Source organism: Haliotis asinina, chromosome 10 (genome assembly GCF_037392515.1).
Source record: "Haliotis asinina isolate JCU_RB_2024 chromosome 10, JCU_Hal_asi_v2, whole genome shotgun sequence".
Classification (NCBI taxonomy): domain Eukaryota; kingdom Metazoa; phylum Mollusca; class Gastropoda; order Lepetellida; family Haliotidae; genus Haliotis; species Haliotis asinina.
In genome coordinates, this window is record NC_090289.1 from 1,530,889 (window position 1) to 1,546,241 (window position 15,353).

General features: G+C 37.8%; 1 protein-coding gene across 7 annotated transcripts in view; it reads left to right on the plus strand.

Moving 5' to 3' along the window:
• LOC137299127 (band 3 anion transport protein-like) overlaps window positions 1-15,353 on the plus strand; it is a 112,387-nt gene that overhangs the window by 41,459 nt on the left and 55,575 nt on the right. For all 7 annotated transcript variants that reach the window (XM_067831652.1, XM_067831650.1, XM_067831657.1 and 4 more), the window contains one exon: window positions 5,915-6,018. The gene's annotated coding sequence lies outside the window, so the exon portion shown is untranslated. The remainder of the gene's footprint in view (window positions 1-5,914; window positions 6,019-15,353) is intronic.

The following is a 15,353-nucleotide window of genomic DNA, read 5'->3' on the forward strand; positions in this document are numbered from 1 at the left end:
TATATATACTCCATGTTTGAAATTGTAGTATCACTTGCTTGATAACAGTGTTACTACCTTTACCGAAATGTCACACTCATTGCAATAAAGAAGTTGACTATCCATAGAACAGGTTAGAATCTAGTGATGCGCCCTCACTGGCCAGTAGCGTTTCCAAGCCATAGTTGTGAATGAATTATGTTTGCTATGAACGCGAACTGAACAAAACTGACAAGTAGACATAGTAAACAAAAGTGACAAGTAGACATAGTAAACAAAAGTGACAAGTAGACATAGTAAACAAAAGTGACAAGTAGACATAGTAAACAAAACTGACAAGTAGACATAGTAAACAAAACTGACAAAACCCTTTCCACATCCATAGGAAATCTCTGCTTGAAGTGAAGTTGGTACAGAATTCCAATTACTTCACGTTTGATTGTTTGTTTGATTGATTACTACTGCACTCAGTGATTATTTGAACTACAGCTGTATGATGGTGGTCTGTCTATAAGTCTGGACCAGACAGTCCAGTGATTGACATCCCTATCACAGCCCCAAGTCCTTAGTCCTGGTGCTTGTCTTATTAAGATAACTGAGAATATGGAATTATCTAGTTATAGATACTGTCATTGAATTGATTTTACATGCACTTCAGTTATTGTTATGTAGCTTCATTAAATGATCATCTACATTGAAATTATCCATAATAGACGGTATATATGTTAGAGGAAACACGGTTATGGTAGACAATGTAAAATGTCTGTGAGTTCATGTGGAAGCAATGAGAAGACCTGTTATCAGGTCATTTCTGATCATTGTTCTTTATTCCATTGGGCCAACCTTGTGCATGTGTTGTCCTGAACCACTTTCGTATAATGGTTCACAGCTCAAAATCGTCCTGTGATATATTGCTTTGCATATCACAGCAACCTTGTAATATATTATGTATTTATCATTGCTGACCAAACCTCATCTGCGATATACTGTAGCACTTCTACAAAGCAGCAATAAGTATACCATTGTTTCCTGTGCCATCTTGTCCTCACAACATACAACTGTATTGACTGTGACTGTTACACTGTAGTCTTATCTGCGATCTGCTTGTGATTCAGACAGTATGTGCTGTACACCTAAATCAGTGACATCATTGCGATCCTGATTTACATATCAGTACATTTAGGCATAAATGCCACAGTAGGCCATGTAAAGTAATATGAAAGTAACAAGTGTTCTTTACTTGTTATCAGTAGCTGTTGTATTTATGGCACACAGCATCAAAGAATATCTGTGTTTTCTGTCTGGACTTAAACCTGTTTTTGAAACATATATGCAACAGATTTATGTAGGAGCCAGGTGTTGGCTGCAGTGTATGAGGCTGGATGACCAGATGGTGTTTATGGAGTCATCCACTTCATCCAGTGTGCCATACTGACTGATACTGAGCTGAATGTGGAGTGTCCAGGTGTCACACTCACAAGCAACTGACTCAACAACAATAGACTCAATGGAGCATACACCAACAAAGCATCTTCACACATAGCAGCAGGTTATGCAACACACTGTGCAGCCATGGGAAATAGAATCTGATTATTTTGTAGGACATGTTGACAGTGAAGGGTCCCTCTGATATTGGGTGCCTCTTGTTTTTCACTGTCACTATGTGACACAAGGAGGAATGAAACTTAATACATTAGGGAAACCTGATCACTTCCTGAACTTATGCAGAACAATGGTTATGTGTGATGTGTAGTATTTTCCTGCCAGTACTTTAATGCAGGCATGTATTTATGTAATGTACTGGCATTCAGTGATGACAGCATGGTGAGTTCATGGACTGATGACATAGTGAGTTGAAGGACTGTGACAACATGGTGAGTTGAAGGATTGTGACAGCATGGTGAGTTGAAGGATTGTGACAACATGGTGAGTTGAAGGACTGTGACAGCATAGTGAGTTGAAGGACTGTGACAGCATGGTGAGTTGAAGGATTGTGACAACATGGTGAGTTGAAGGACTGTGACAGCATGGTGAGTTGAAGGACTGTGACAACATGGTGAGTTTAAGGACTGTGACAACATGGTGAGTTGAAGGATTGTGACAGCATGGTGAGTTGAAGGATTGTGACAACATGGTGAGTTGAAGGACTGTGACAGCATAGTGAGTTGAAGGACTGTGACAGCATGGTGAGTTTAAGGACTGTGACAACATGGTGAGTTTAAGGACTGTGACAACATGGTGAGTTTAAGGACTGTGACAACATGGTGAGTTTAAGGACTGTGACAACATGGTGAGTTGAAGGATTGTGACAGCATGGTGAGTTGAAGGATTGTGACAACATGGTGAGTTGAAGGATTGTGACAACATGGTGAGTTGAAGGACTGTGACAGCATAGTGAGTTGAAGGACTGTGACAGCATGGTGAGTTTAAGGACTGTGACAACATGGTGAGTTGAAGGATTGTGACAGCATGGTGAGTTGAAGGACTGTGACAACATGGTGAGTTGAAGGATTGTGACAGCATGGTGAGTTTAAGGACTGTGACAACATGGTGAGTTGAAGGATTGTGACAACATGGTGAGTTGAAGGACTGTGACAGCATAGTGAGTTGAAGGACTGTGACAACATGGTGAGTTGAAGGATTGTGACAACATGGTGAGTTGATGGACTGTGACAGCTTTTTGAGTTTAAGGACTGTGAAAACATGGTTAGTTGACAGCTTGGTGAGTTGGACTGTGATATGGCATATTGGACTGACAACACGGTGGGTTGAAGGACTGTGAGAACATGGTGAGTTGGACTGTGAGAACATGGTGAGTTGGACTGTGACAACATGGTGAGCTGATGGACTGTGAGAACATGGTGTGTTGATAGACTGTGGGATTGTGAGTTGATGGCATATGAGAACATGGTGAGATGATGGACTGTGACAGCATGGTGAGTGTATGGACTGTGACAGCATGGTGTGTTGATGGACTGTGAGAACATGGTGAGGTGATGGACTGTGACATTGTTAGTTGATGGGCTGTGACAGCGTGGTGAGTTGATAGACTGTGACATTGTGTGTTGATGGACTGTGAGAACATGGTGAGTTGATGGACTGTGAGAACATGGTGAGTTGATAGACTGTGACATTGTGTGTTGATGGACTATGAGAAAACAGTAAGTTGATGGACTGTGACAACATAGTGAGTTGATGGTCTTTGAAAACACTGTGACCTGTTGCCATCAGTTTGTTTCGTTGAGAGACATACAGTTTTGTCTTTTGCATGAATCCCTATATAGTTGTGGAGAAACATATTGTTTTGTATGGATGAGTCATTTGTTTGTCAAAGTTGACAATCATATTTTCAACACTACACAGTCAGTAAGGTGTATGTATTCTTGGAACATTTTTAAGTAATCAAACCTTATGGTTGTAACCCTTATAAATTCATGTATATATGGAAAATCCAACTACATCCAACTGATAATCGGTGAATGACCGATCACTAATTGGAAAAGAGATTTCAAACATTCCCGGGTATGTTTTTATAGATTTTGTGTATATATAATGGTAGAACACATGCAACATATTGCAAGACTATGGGCAATCTGCTGGATGGGTCATCATGTCACTACAATAGATACATCACAATGCCAGTTCCCTAGACATCTGTCACAAACATTTAATAGCTGTTTGATTAAAGTTCTCATTCATCATGTCTAACAGATGTAGAGCTGTTTCAGTGTAAAATATTTAGGCATTGATGAATTTTACAGCAGTTATCTTTGCATGCAAAGATATATATCTTTCCAATGCATCCAACACCAGCATACTTAGTCCGAATTAGATGGCATGAGGGCTGCTTGTAGTGCTTCATGAACAATGCGTCCTTATTTGGAAAGTTGCCAGTGACACTGAGGTATTAATATGTCCTGACTGGGATATAAACAGCTGATCATCCCAGCATGCCCAGTTCTACAAGTGGTCACTTCCTGTACACTGTTGGTCATGTGTATCCTTGGCTTGGTGATTCACTGTGTTACTTTAAGCTGTCAGTGATAACTGAAATCACACATACAACACACACACAGACTAACTAGACACACAGACTAACCAGACAGACAGGCTAAATTCATGTAAGAGGAAATGAAGCCTATAGTACGATGAATGTGCAACGCACCTGCAAAATGTCAGTGAGTGCCATTTCTGCTAAGCTTAAAGATATTTTTCACCTGCTCTAAACTTTGGCAAACATTTTCATTTTGTTAAACTTTGTTTAATATATATTTTCTTAATATATTTTATTTAATATATATAGATGGAGAAATGTCTTGATGTTTCAGTGAGTTTTTCGAACTGTTGTGAGTCCTTGATGGCCACCATGGTACATAAAGTATCTAGTAAATGCCTCTGAATAAATACTGACATGAAAACCTCTTCTGTCACCAATTCCTCGCCAAATCCATAGGAAATATTGCTGGCAACTTGTACCCAATTTTCAAATTGTGCCACCCCAAATTTCATGTCAACATAAATTATTGAGTATTGCCATTTGCCAGTCAAGCTATGTGCTGAGAATGCACAAATAATGCAGAGGTGTGGGTCTGTTCTGTACGTACTTTGTAAAAAGTTACATGCAATTTTTAGCATCAAGATGACGATCAAGTTTCACAGAAATCAAAATAATTTCTGTGTTGGAACTGAGAATGAACATCTCAAGGTTGTTTTCCTAACCCTACTGTTACAAGATGAAATTTAGAGGTGAACAGAGTCATGAAAAATTGCATCAGACTTCTAGGACTCTTAAGTTTACACCTTGGATGTGTGGTACTGTGGGGGGTGGTTTTTTTTAAATGAATCACAAAGAATAGGGTTCTGTTTCTTTTCTTGTTAATAGGTTTTGTTTATAGCACTGACCAGTTTACGTTGGTGAAACCAACTGCAATACAATCATGATGATCTGGCATAACTTGCATTATTCTGGCACTGATCTTGTATCATTGTGTCATCAGTTAAATATCACCATGAATGATGTAATATGTCAATATGTTAGGCATGTACTTCTCTGGTGTATTCACAGACCACATGCTTGGTGCTTGGCGGAAGTGACATTTACACATACATCTCTGCTGCAGGATTTCCTAGGAACACAGTCAGGCATTTTCTTACATTGTTGTTGGTGTGCAACTTGTGTCATTATGTGTTGATTTTCCAGCACAGATTTTATGTTGTGGTTTCTGTTTGAAAATTGAAAACAATTATCTACAAATATGTATCTTTTAGTTTCTCTTCCAATGCTGATGCGTATGTTTTACAATTAGAGCTGTTTTCAGTTGTAGTTTATGCAAAATAATACAAACCATTGTCATTTTTTCCTTTAGGAGCAGGTGAGTGTGAGTGTCATGTGAAGGTGACGGTTACACTCATGTGTTTTTGAGAAACAGTTGTTTAAAAAGACCAACATAAGTACATTCCTCCCGTTACCTTGAAGTACAATAGAACTAGGAGTGTCACGTTGCCGAAATAGCCTTTTTGTGTTGTAGAAAACAAAAGAGTTGGAAACTGCAACTCACTGCTCATTGAGTTGGCTGCAGGCCCTCTGTGTGTGTGTGTGCCACAGCACTGCTCACATGTTGGGAGAAACCTGTTGATAAATCCGAAGAACAATAAAAATTTGTTTTCATATTTTGTTGCGAAGCCTTGGCGGCTGCCACCGACTGGTTTAAATAAATATTTTGACCCTGAAACATGCCGCTGATGTCAGAGGTTAGAGGTCAAGGGTAGCTGAATATTTCCTCCTACGATTTTGTTTGTCTACTATTTGCACAACCTGCGTAAGATAAGACTATCGTCAGTTGTATATGGGAACCACAGCAAATGGGCTCCACTTGGAGACATGAAAGCCAGCTATTGTCTTGTTGGACCACAGATATGTTTTTGTCATTAACAGGTGAAGTTGCAATCACGAAGTCATCACATCTAACCTGCTCTGTGACTGGAAACACGTAAATTTCTCTTCATGTACACAGGGAGAATCCACCAGCCGTAGTTCAGGTAGGTGATGGTGCATACTGCAGTCACATGGGTTACACATGTTTATATGCTGGTTACACATGTTTATATTCTGGGTTATACATGTGTATATACTGGATTATACATGCTAATATTCTGAGTTGCACATGCTTGTATGCTGGGTTATACATGCTTATATACTGGGTTAGACATGTTTATATCCTGGGTTACACATGTTTATATGCTGGGTTATACATGTGTATATGCTGGGTTATACATGTGTATATGCTGGGTTATACATGCTAATATACTTAGTTACACATGCTTGTATGCTGGGTTATACATACTTATGTACTGGGTTAGACGTGTTTATATGCTGGGTACACATGTTTATATGCTGGGTTGTACGTGTTTATATGCTGGGTTATACATACTTATGTACTGGGTTAGACGTGTTTATATGCTGGGTTATACGTGTTTATATGCTGGGTACACATGTTTATATGCTGGGTTGTACGTGTTTATATGCTGGGTTATACATACTTATGTACTGGGTTAGACGTGTTTATATGCTGGGTCATACGTGTTTATATGCTGGGTCATACGTGTTTATATGCTGGGTACACATGTTTATATGCTGGGTTATACATACTTATGTACTGGGTTAGACGTGTTTATATGCTGGGTCATACGTGTTTATATGCTGGGTCATACATGTTTATATGCTGGGTACACATGTTTATATGCTGGGTTGTACATACTTATGTACTGGGTTATACATGTTTATATGCTGGGTACACATGTTTATATGCTGGGTTATACGTGTTTATATGCTGGGTTATACGCTCTTGTGTCCTGGGTTACACATGCTTTGGGTTGATATGCAGGCTTACATACTGGGTTAAATACGATTATAAGGTGTTATGTGTTGTTGTGTGTAAGTGTTACATTCTGGGTAAAACATGTGTTGTTGTTGTGCATAAGTGTTACATTCTGGGTAAAACATATTTGTTGTTGTTGTGTATAAGTGTTACATTCTGGGTAAAACATGTGTTGTGTATAAGTGTTACATTCTGGGTAAAACATATGGGTGTTGTTGTGTATATGTGTTACATTCTGGGTAAAACATGTGTTGTGTATAAGTGTTACATTCTGGGTAAAACATATGGGTGTTGTTGTGTATAAGTGTTACATTCTGGGTAAAACATATGTGTTGTTATTGTGTATAAGTGTTACATTCTGGGTAAAACATATGTGTTGTTATTGTGTATAAGTGTTACATTCTGGGTAAAACATATGGGTGTTGTTGTGTATAAGTGTTACATTCTGGGTAAAACGTGTGCTGTTGTGTATAAGTGTTACATTCTGGGTAAAACATATGGGTGTTGTTGTGTATGAGTGTTACATTCTGGGTAAAACGTGTGCTGTTGTGTATAAGTGTTACATTCTGGGTAAAACATATGGGTGTTGTTGTGTATAAGTGTTACATTCTGGGTAAAACGTGTGTTGTTGTGTATAAGTGTTACATTCTGGGTAAAACATATGGGTGTTGTTGTGTATAAGTGTTACATTCTGGGTAAAACATGTGTTGTGTATAAGTGTTACATTCTGGGTAAAACATATGGGTGTTGTTGTGTATAAGTGTAACATTCTGGGTAAAACATGTGTTGTTGTTGTGTATAAGTGTTGCATTCTGGGTAAAACATATGTGTTGTTATTGTGTATAAGTGTTACATTCTGGGTAAAACATGTGTGTTCTTGTTTTATATAACTGTTACATTCTGCGTAAAACATGTGTGTTGTTGTGTGTAAGTGTTACATTCTGGGTAAAACATATGTGTTGTTGTTGTGTATTAGTGTTACATTCTGGAGATTGTACAGTCCTTACTTCTCTGTAGTTTCTTTTGGAAGTATCAAAACTGACTCCGAGGTTTCGTTTGAAAAAGTAAAACTGAAGGAAATTAGGGAGGGCCGACATGCTTGACCCAATTTCCCAAGGCCAAGGGCTTCCATTTTGAGACAAAACTGACTGTTTTGATCCAACTTATTCATGAACCAACTGAAGATATACTTTAGATATTTGGTATTTACTGTTGAAATCACTGCACAGCAGTTACTTGCCATAGTTTTGAATCACAGTGTATGGAAAATAGAAAGTCAAATAAGGGACTCAGTGCATACCATGCTGTTTCCGTGAGTAAAAGATTTAGACAGTTTCATTAATGTGGATTTTTAGGATCAAATATTTTTGTCTGTTCGTCTCCATCTGTAGTCATTAGTTTATGTGGGAATACCAGGATAGAATAGATCCCAGTAGCCAGGATAGAATAGATCCCAGTAGCCAGGGTAGAATAGATCCCAGTAGTCACTGCTTTTCTTTCTGTCGGAATTCCAGGATAGAGTAAGTCCCAGTAACTTGAAGCTTTGCTTGCCTTTCTATGGGAATTCTCGGATAGTATAGGTTCCAGGAGCCTACGCATGTCTTTCTATGGGAATTCTGGAATGGAATAAGTTTCAGTATCGTGCCCTTGTCATACTATGAGACTTCCAGTTTAGTATAGGTTCCAGTAGCCTAAAATGCTTGTCTTCCTATGGGATTTTCAGGATAGAAAAGGTCCCAGTGGCATTTGCTAGTCTTTCAATCCAAATTCTGGGATAGAATCCTGAATAGCCTATACTGGTCTGTCTTTAGGAATTCCAGGATATATAGATTCCAGCAAGCCTATTCTTGTGTTTGTTTGGTGATTCTAGTATTGAATTGATCTCTAGTGAAGTCTATCATGTTTGTCTTCTATGAGTGGTCCAGATTAGATAAGGTCCCCTGTACGTTATGCTTGTCTTATGACTTGAGTTGCCAGTGGTTACTAGTCACTGTGTACACCAGCAGAGTCACCTGCAGTATTTCACTGTTGTGTAATCCTTGTAGGGCTAGCGACTCACATGCCTCTCTTCACTCAGCAGAGGGAGGCCTGCCACCTGTTCAGACAGTAATGAGGTTTCCATGAGTGTGAATGTAAGGCGGTGGTGTCTGTCCATGATCATGTTATGTACCCTCTTGATGTGGAAACAGCTCTGGTAACAGGTGACAGCTCACACATGAACTATGATAATCATGGTCCATAAGCCACATTGCAAACAAGTATCTCTTTCATTATAGAAGGTTGAACACCTCATAATGATGCTGACAAGGCAGTTTATTGTAATCTCTTTATAAATACTTATCTTTAATACTAATCCAGTAGTTTCCTTGTGGTGGTTGCACAGAAGGTAGCCATCCTTGTCACAGATTTGTATTGATGGGTTTGTTATGTTGCATGTTCTATTAGTTAGATGTCAACTTGTACATTATTGTAGAAGGGACCATGATGTACCCTGCTATCTTGACAGTTGGTACCACCACTAATGTAGTGACACCATTATGATGATGTGGTACCTCACTTAACTTAGTGACATCATTATAATGGCATGGTACCTTACTTAACTTAGTGACACCATTGTGATGACATTGTACCTCACCAAACTTAGTGACACCATTGTGATGACACAGTATTCGACAGAAGTCCCAACTTAATGACCCAATAGTAACATCATTACCGTGACGACTCACATAACCACCATCAAGCCCCCCTCAGAAAGAATAATATGATGACAAATGGAACATTGTTGTGCACACCACAACACGGAACAGGGGACTATGTATTCAGCAGCATACATACATACGTACGTCCCGCTTCTTATTAACATGATATCTCATGAACTGTTGTATCCAATGTCTTCAAATTTGGTGATAACCTGCATTTGGGGATTACACAGACACCAGTCAGTTAGGGTGACCTTGATCATATTTTCAAGGTCACCATGATTCTGACTACTTTTCAAACTCTTGTTAACAATGATATCTCATGAACTGTTGTACTGAATGTCTTCAAATCTGATGACATCCTACACTGGAGGATTATGCAGTCACCAGTCGATTTCAGCGACCTTCACCATTATTTTCAAGGTCACCCCGACTAAGACACTGACCACTTTTCAGACTGTCGTGACACTTTGTTCACTTTTCAAACATATCAGGGTTTGTACAATCTTGGAAAAGCCCAGAATTTAGTCACTTAGCCTTGAAAAGCCTCGAAAATATATTTTTGCCTTAAAAAGCCTGGACAAAGATGTAAAATGTGAATTTTGGGAACCGAACGAACATATGATTCATTTATCAAATGTATCACTTTTCATAATGCCTTAAGTGTGAAGACACTTAATAATTTTTAAATAGCCATATAATATCAACAGGATTAGAATAATAAACTATTTTTTGCAATGTTGTTGGAAAAAAAACCCTGATTCTCAGACACATGCTTCCACAATGGTTCCACATCAGAGTTCTTAATGAGCAAATTAGCTAAGTTCAAGAAAATAATTAAACAAATCTGAAGAATAAAATCAGTACTCATAAGAGTTGTCAAATGAACATTATTTCTTACTATTTCCATCTTTATTGTGTGATTGTGTGATGTAAATTTTAATTCAAGTGACATCGCGACTTTACACTTGGACAAGATATTTAATGCTAAAATATATGCATAAAAATCTCTTATCACATGTCATAACCTAGCTTGATACCTCCTCTAAGTTCACTAATTTATGTATAGGTGGGCCTTGTTCAGAATAGCATGATTTTACCCAAAACTTTCGTCTGAATATATAAGTAACAGGTTTCCACTTATGAGGACATTATCCATTGCAGTTGTCTGATTGGCTGACTTAGGTCATATTTTGATCAATCACGATCATTATAGGAGACTGTGACAATAAAGCATCATTAAAAACCAATCTTTATCCTATGAAATCACTCCTTACACCTTTGGAAATACTCTTGGCAAGGGTGCAGTGATATTGTTGATGTTCAGAGCTTTCCATCAAACCATCAAGCAAATCATCTCTCTTGTTATTCATACGAAGCTTCGAAAACGGACATATTTCACACTGTTATTATCATGCTGGCAGAATGCCACTGATATCTGGAAATACACAATCATATATATTATTTCAGAAATCATTTTATGATCTTTATCCGATTGCGTAAAAATGAAAATTTAAAAGAAAATGGGAAGCGGATATCATGACATGTTACAAATGGGAACAATCGCTTCAGTTTTCGCTTCCTTCGTGATTTATCTGGACATATAAGTGTGCTAGCCTGTATTTAAAAAATAACTTATCTAAGTTGTAGTCATATTATTTGAATAAGTTGATAAAAAGTAACTTTTATATTTATAAACAGTAGGATTAGACCCATCAAATGGTGTATGATATGTAGCAGTAATAATGATTGATGAGGTAATATTTTCCTTGATAAACATGAGCCTCATCTATGACCTCAGTGTCTGGGAACATGGTGTCATAGCAGTATATGCCTCTTGACTGGTGTTGAAAGGGTTAAGGCTTGAAGTGTTTTTTATACTTCCCACAAGGACATCACTAGTCCCCAGACAGTGTAGCCCACAAGGATAAGTCACATCAAAATGATATACAATTTGGGGATCCTAACTAACTTCAGCCAACAGCCAAGGTGTTTGGGTATAGGTTATTCATGAACATCTTGCCGCATAGTATTTATTAACTAACTTTCTAAACCGATATATTTAACAATTCATTGGGACACTTTTTAGTCAAAAGGACCATAACAGTGCTCAAGAGTTGTGTTTGTTATTATTATTTTTAATAGGTTTACTCATATAATTGCTCGTCTTATTGACCTTAATTTTAAAAGTCTTGAAAAAGCATTGAAAAAGCCTTAAATTTTAGTCTTGAAATTCTGCACGAACTGTGCTTATGTTAACATGATGTCTCATGAAACATTGCAACCAATGTCCTCAGTTTTGCTGACAGCCTACATTGTTGATTATTCTGATACCAGTCATTTCATGCATCTTGTGTGTGACTAAAAAGTAGTAAGTATGTAATATGTTGTAATGTTACAGTCTTTTTTAGCGGCTGGGGACAATTTGCCACATTAGTGGCAAACACTTGTTTCCTATGTCCTCTGAGGTTTTAGCTAATCATTTTGCTTGATTAAGACAAAACTGTTTAGTGTGTTCACATTTTTGTCTAATTCATCTCTCATGGTGAGTTAGGCCTCTCACATTGTGGTATCTGTATTAGGTATTGCCCTGTCCAAGCCAGATGACCACACAGCCAAAGCTGGCAGGCTGTGAAATGTCTTCTCCAGGACATCTCCTGGCACATGCTGGTGATACAACTACTCACCTGAATAACTTTAACAGAGAGGCAGATGTATTAAACAATGACCGACAACTTCAAGACATTTCTTTCAAGTCAGTCGTTGACGAACGCATGATCATGCCTCGTTTGATAAGTTCATGTAATAGACTAAATATTGTTTGCATATGATCATCACTCAAACCTGCTTTGTCAGCGAGCTGGGACATTGCAGCTTTCAGCAAAGGGAGTCTAGATACATGTCAGGTCAAAGGCAAAAGGCCAGAGGACAGATTTGATCATTTTTGTGGCAACTCACCATTGGAGTGTCTTATCTTGCTGTTGACAGGTGTGACTTATAATGTAATTTACTTTGCAAAATCGGCAGGGTTTGAATTGGTTGGGGGATTTCAGTGCAGGGTGAATATCTCAACACTTGGCCGTCATCACAGGTAGTTGTAAGTATTGTGTTATTGTGCTCAGTAATAATTGCTCCATTTCATAGGATATTTGTGTTTAATATCTTAGCTTATGGTTATTTGTGTTTATTGTTGCTATGTTAGGGATGTTGATAAATTATTTGTTCCTCATGTCAATTTGCAAAATTGTCTAGTCTTAATTTGTAGACTTTGAACTTTTGAAATGCAACTATGATGTTTATTTGGAAAAATTATACTGAAAAACTAAAGTCTCAATTTATTTTTCTAGGAATGTAAATTTCGATGAAGTAGTATATGTTTGTATCTTGTTTAGTCCAAGAAATTGGAAGTGAATTGAGCCATTTTTTAAAAAAGCAATTGTAAATCTTCAAGGTAAAGTTTAGTTTTGACATTATTTAAACCAGAACTTTTGATTCTTAATAAAAATATGGCCATAATAGGCAAGATTTAGTTTATCACTGACTTCTGTTAAGATTTTAGGTCTTATGACTAAACTTACCTCAAACAAGCAGGTTAGTCTGCTGACTGATGGTTGCCCATCTCGGCGTTCCAAGTAGTGGGCCGACAGTGGTGGCAACTGTTTGTGAGTCTGAACAGTTGACGGCATGGACCTGGCGATGAGGCTCACTGATTAAGTTGACTGTATATTTATAACTGTATATCGTGTGGATAGATGTGTGGATGGATACTCATAATGTCTGTCACTAGGTTGTCGATACTTACTCACAGACTGATGTCATAGCTCGGGATTGCTGAATGTGGTATTAAGCAATTAATCATATTCTTCCTAAACTTCTTTCAAGATCTGTTTTATGGAAGTGTTTTTCTGGAACAACATCAGAAAGATAAGAACTGCAAGCAGTGACACGTTTTTATGAGAGAAAAGTATGAATAATGCTTAGGAATAGAGTAGTATAGGGAATGACAGTTCTAAAACACTTCACATATAGAGTGTGCTAAAGCTAAGCAAAGCTAAGCAAAAGCTAAGCAAAGCTAAGGAAATTAGCTTTTGCTTAGCTTTGCTTAGCTTTAGCACACTCTATATGTGAAGTGTTTTAGAACTGTCATTCCCTATACTACTAATAGTTTCTGTCATCTGAAGTCTACTTTTTGTGGAGAATTCTAAGGGTGAAAAGAAAAGGTTTACTCAAAGAAAACTGTGAGGGTTTTTTTAATGCTTCAGTTGCCACAGACCCATGTCTACACCACATCGACCTCGTGATCAGACAGGTGCACTTTCCAAAAACTGTCACCTGTGATTAACACTCACTGTGTGTGGCACTCACTACCTAGGGTTTCAGCACTGCTGGTTGTACGTGTATATACCAGGCTGTCGTAGAACGGGTGATTGGCCTGCGGCATATCATGATCTGTATGGAAGACATGATGTACAGATTACCATCTCCTGTCAACAACCAGCATCACCATTGTGTGTGTCTCTTTAATTTAACTTTGCTACGATTCAAGATACGTAATATGAACTTTGGATGTTGTAAACAATTCAAGCTTTTGATCATTCTTTAGGAATTTTACAAAATGTTTACATCCATTACAGCTATTCTTTTTCATTATGTTGACAAAAAATTGTCCTTAGATTGCTATATATCATCAGTTACTCCTTCATAATGGTCACTGCAGCTACAGGGAATTCATATCAAATAGCAGATTTTGCTTGTGAGTGAAGAATTAAATGGAATTTTTTTAATCTTGGCTGAATTTTACTTTACAGTCTGGAAATTCAGTTCAGTATTTACTTTTGATCACAATAATAGAAAATTAGAACTTTTTAGTCACTGAGAATAAAGTTAGAAGTATAATGTTCTGAATGGAACTGAATTTGCTCAGTAATCCCATGAAAATTGGTTTTGTGATGCATATTGAAATGTGACATGGGTATCATGATATGTATCGATACATGAAACTAAGGTATCGTGACATCCTTATTGCATTCTATGCAGCTAAGAATTTGAGAATTTTCTACTTGGTTCTGTTGCTTCACAATCCTGAACATTAATCATAACTAGTTTATATAAACAGGAATTATGATAAATCCTTTATACAAGCTGCTTTTCTTGTAACAAATAAGTATCCTTTACTACATATCATCCATTTTGATTGAGGGCGGTGGGTAACCTGCATCCTGGTCAAGGCATTAGATTTGAATATCCACATGAGTACAGTGTGTGAAGCTGATGCTTCTGTTGTCCTCAGAGGTGCAGATATTGCTGGAGGATTGCGAGAAGCAGTGTCAAACTAAACTTACACCTGTTTGTTTGTTAGTAAACATGTTTGATCATTCACAGTAGTTAAAGCATTTTCTTCAAGTTCTGGGTAAACCTGAGCTATACAAGCTACAAGTGTAAGTTAAGATATGTTCATGTGATGCCATGATCTAGGTATTCCACTTTAGTTATGTAACTGAGTCAGTAAAGCTAAAACATGTATTGGAATGTCCTATTGCAATGAGGATAGTCAGAAATCATGTATCAAATTCAGACCCCATGTTTTTTAAGAATTTATTTCAGTAGTTTAGGAATGTAATGCTTCAGGAGAGAGATCTGGTTGGCAGCATGTGAGTAGGCTGCTTTGTCTTATGTCAGACTGAGTATATCTTCATCTTGGCCGTCACATGACATGAAGATGCTTGTGGGTTTTCCCAGCTGTTAGGGGAATCCCCTCATCAAGTGTTTTAGCAGCCATGTATAGTGTGTTCAAGTG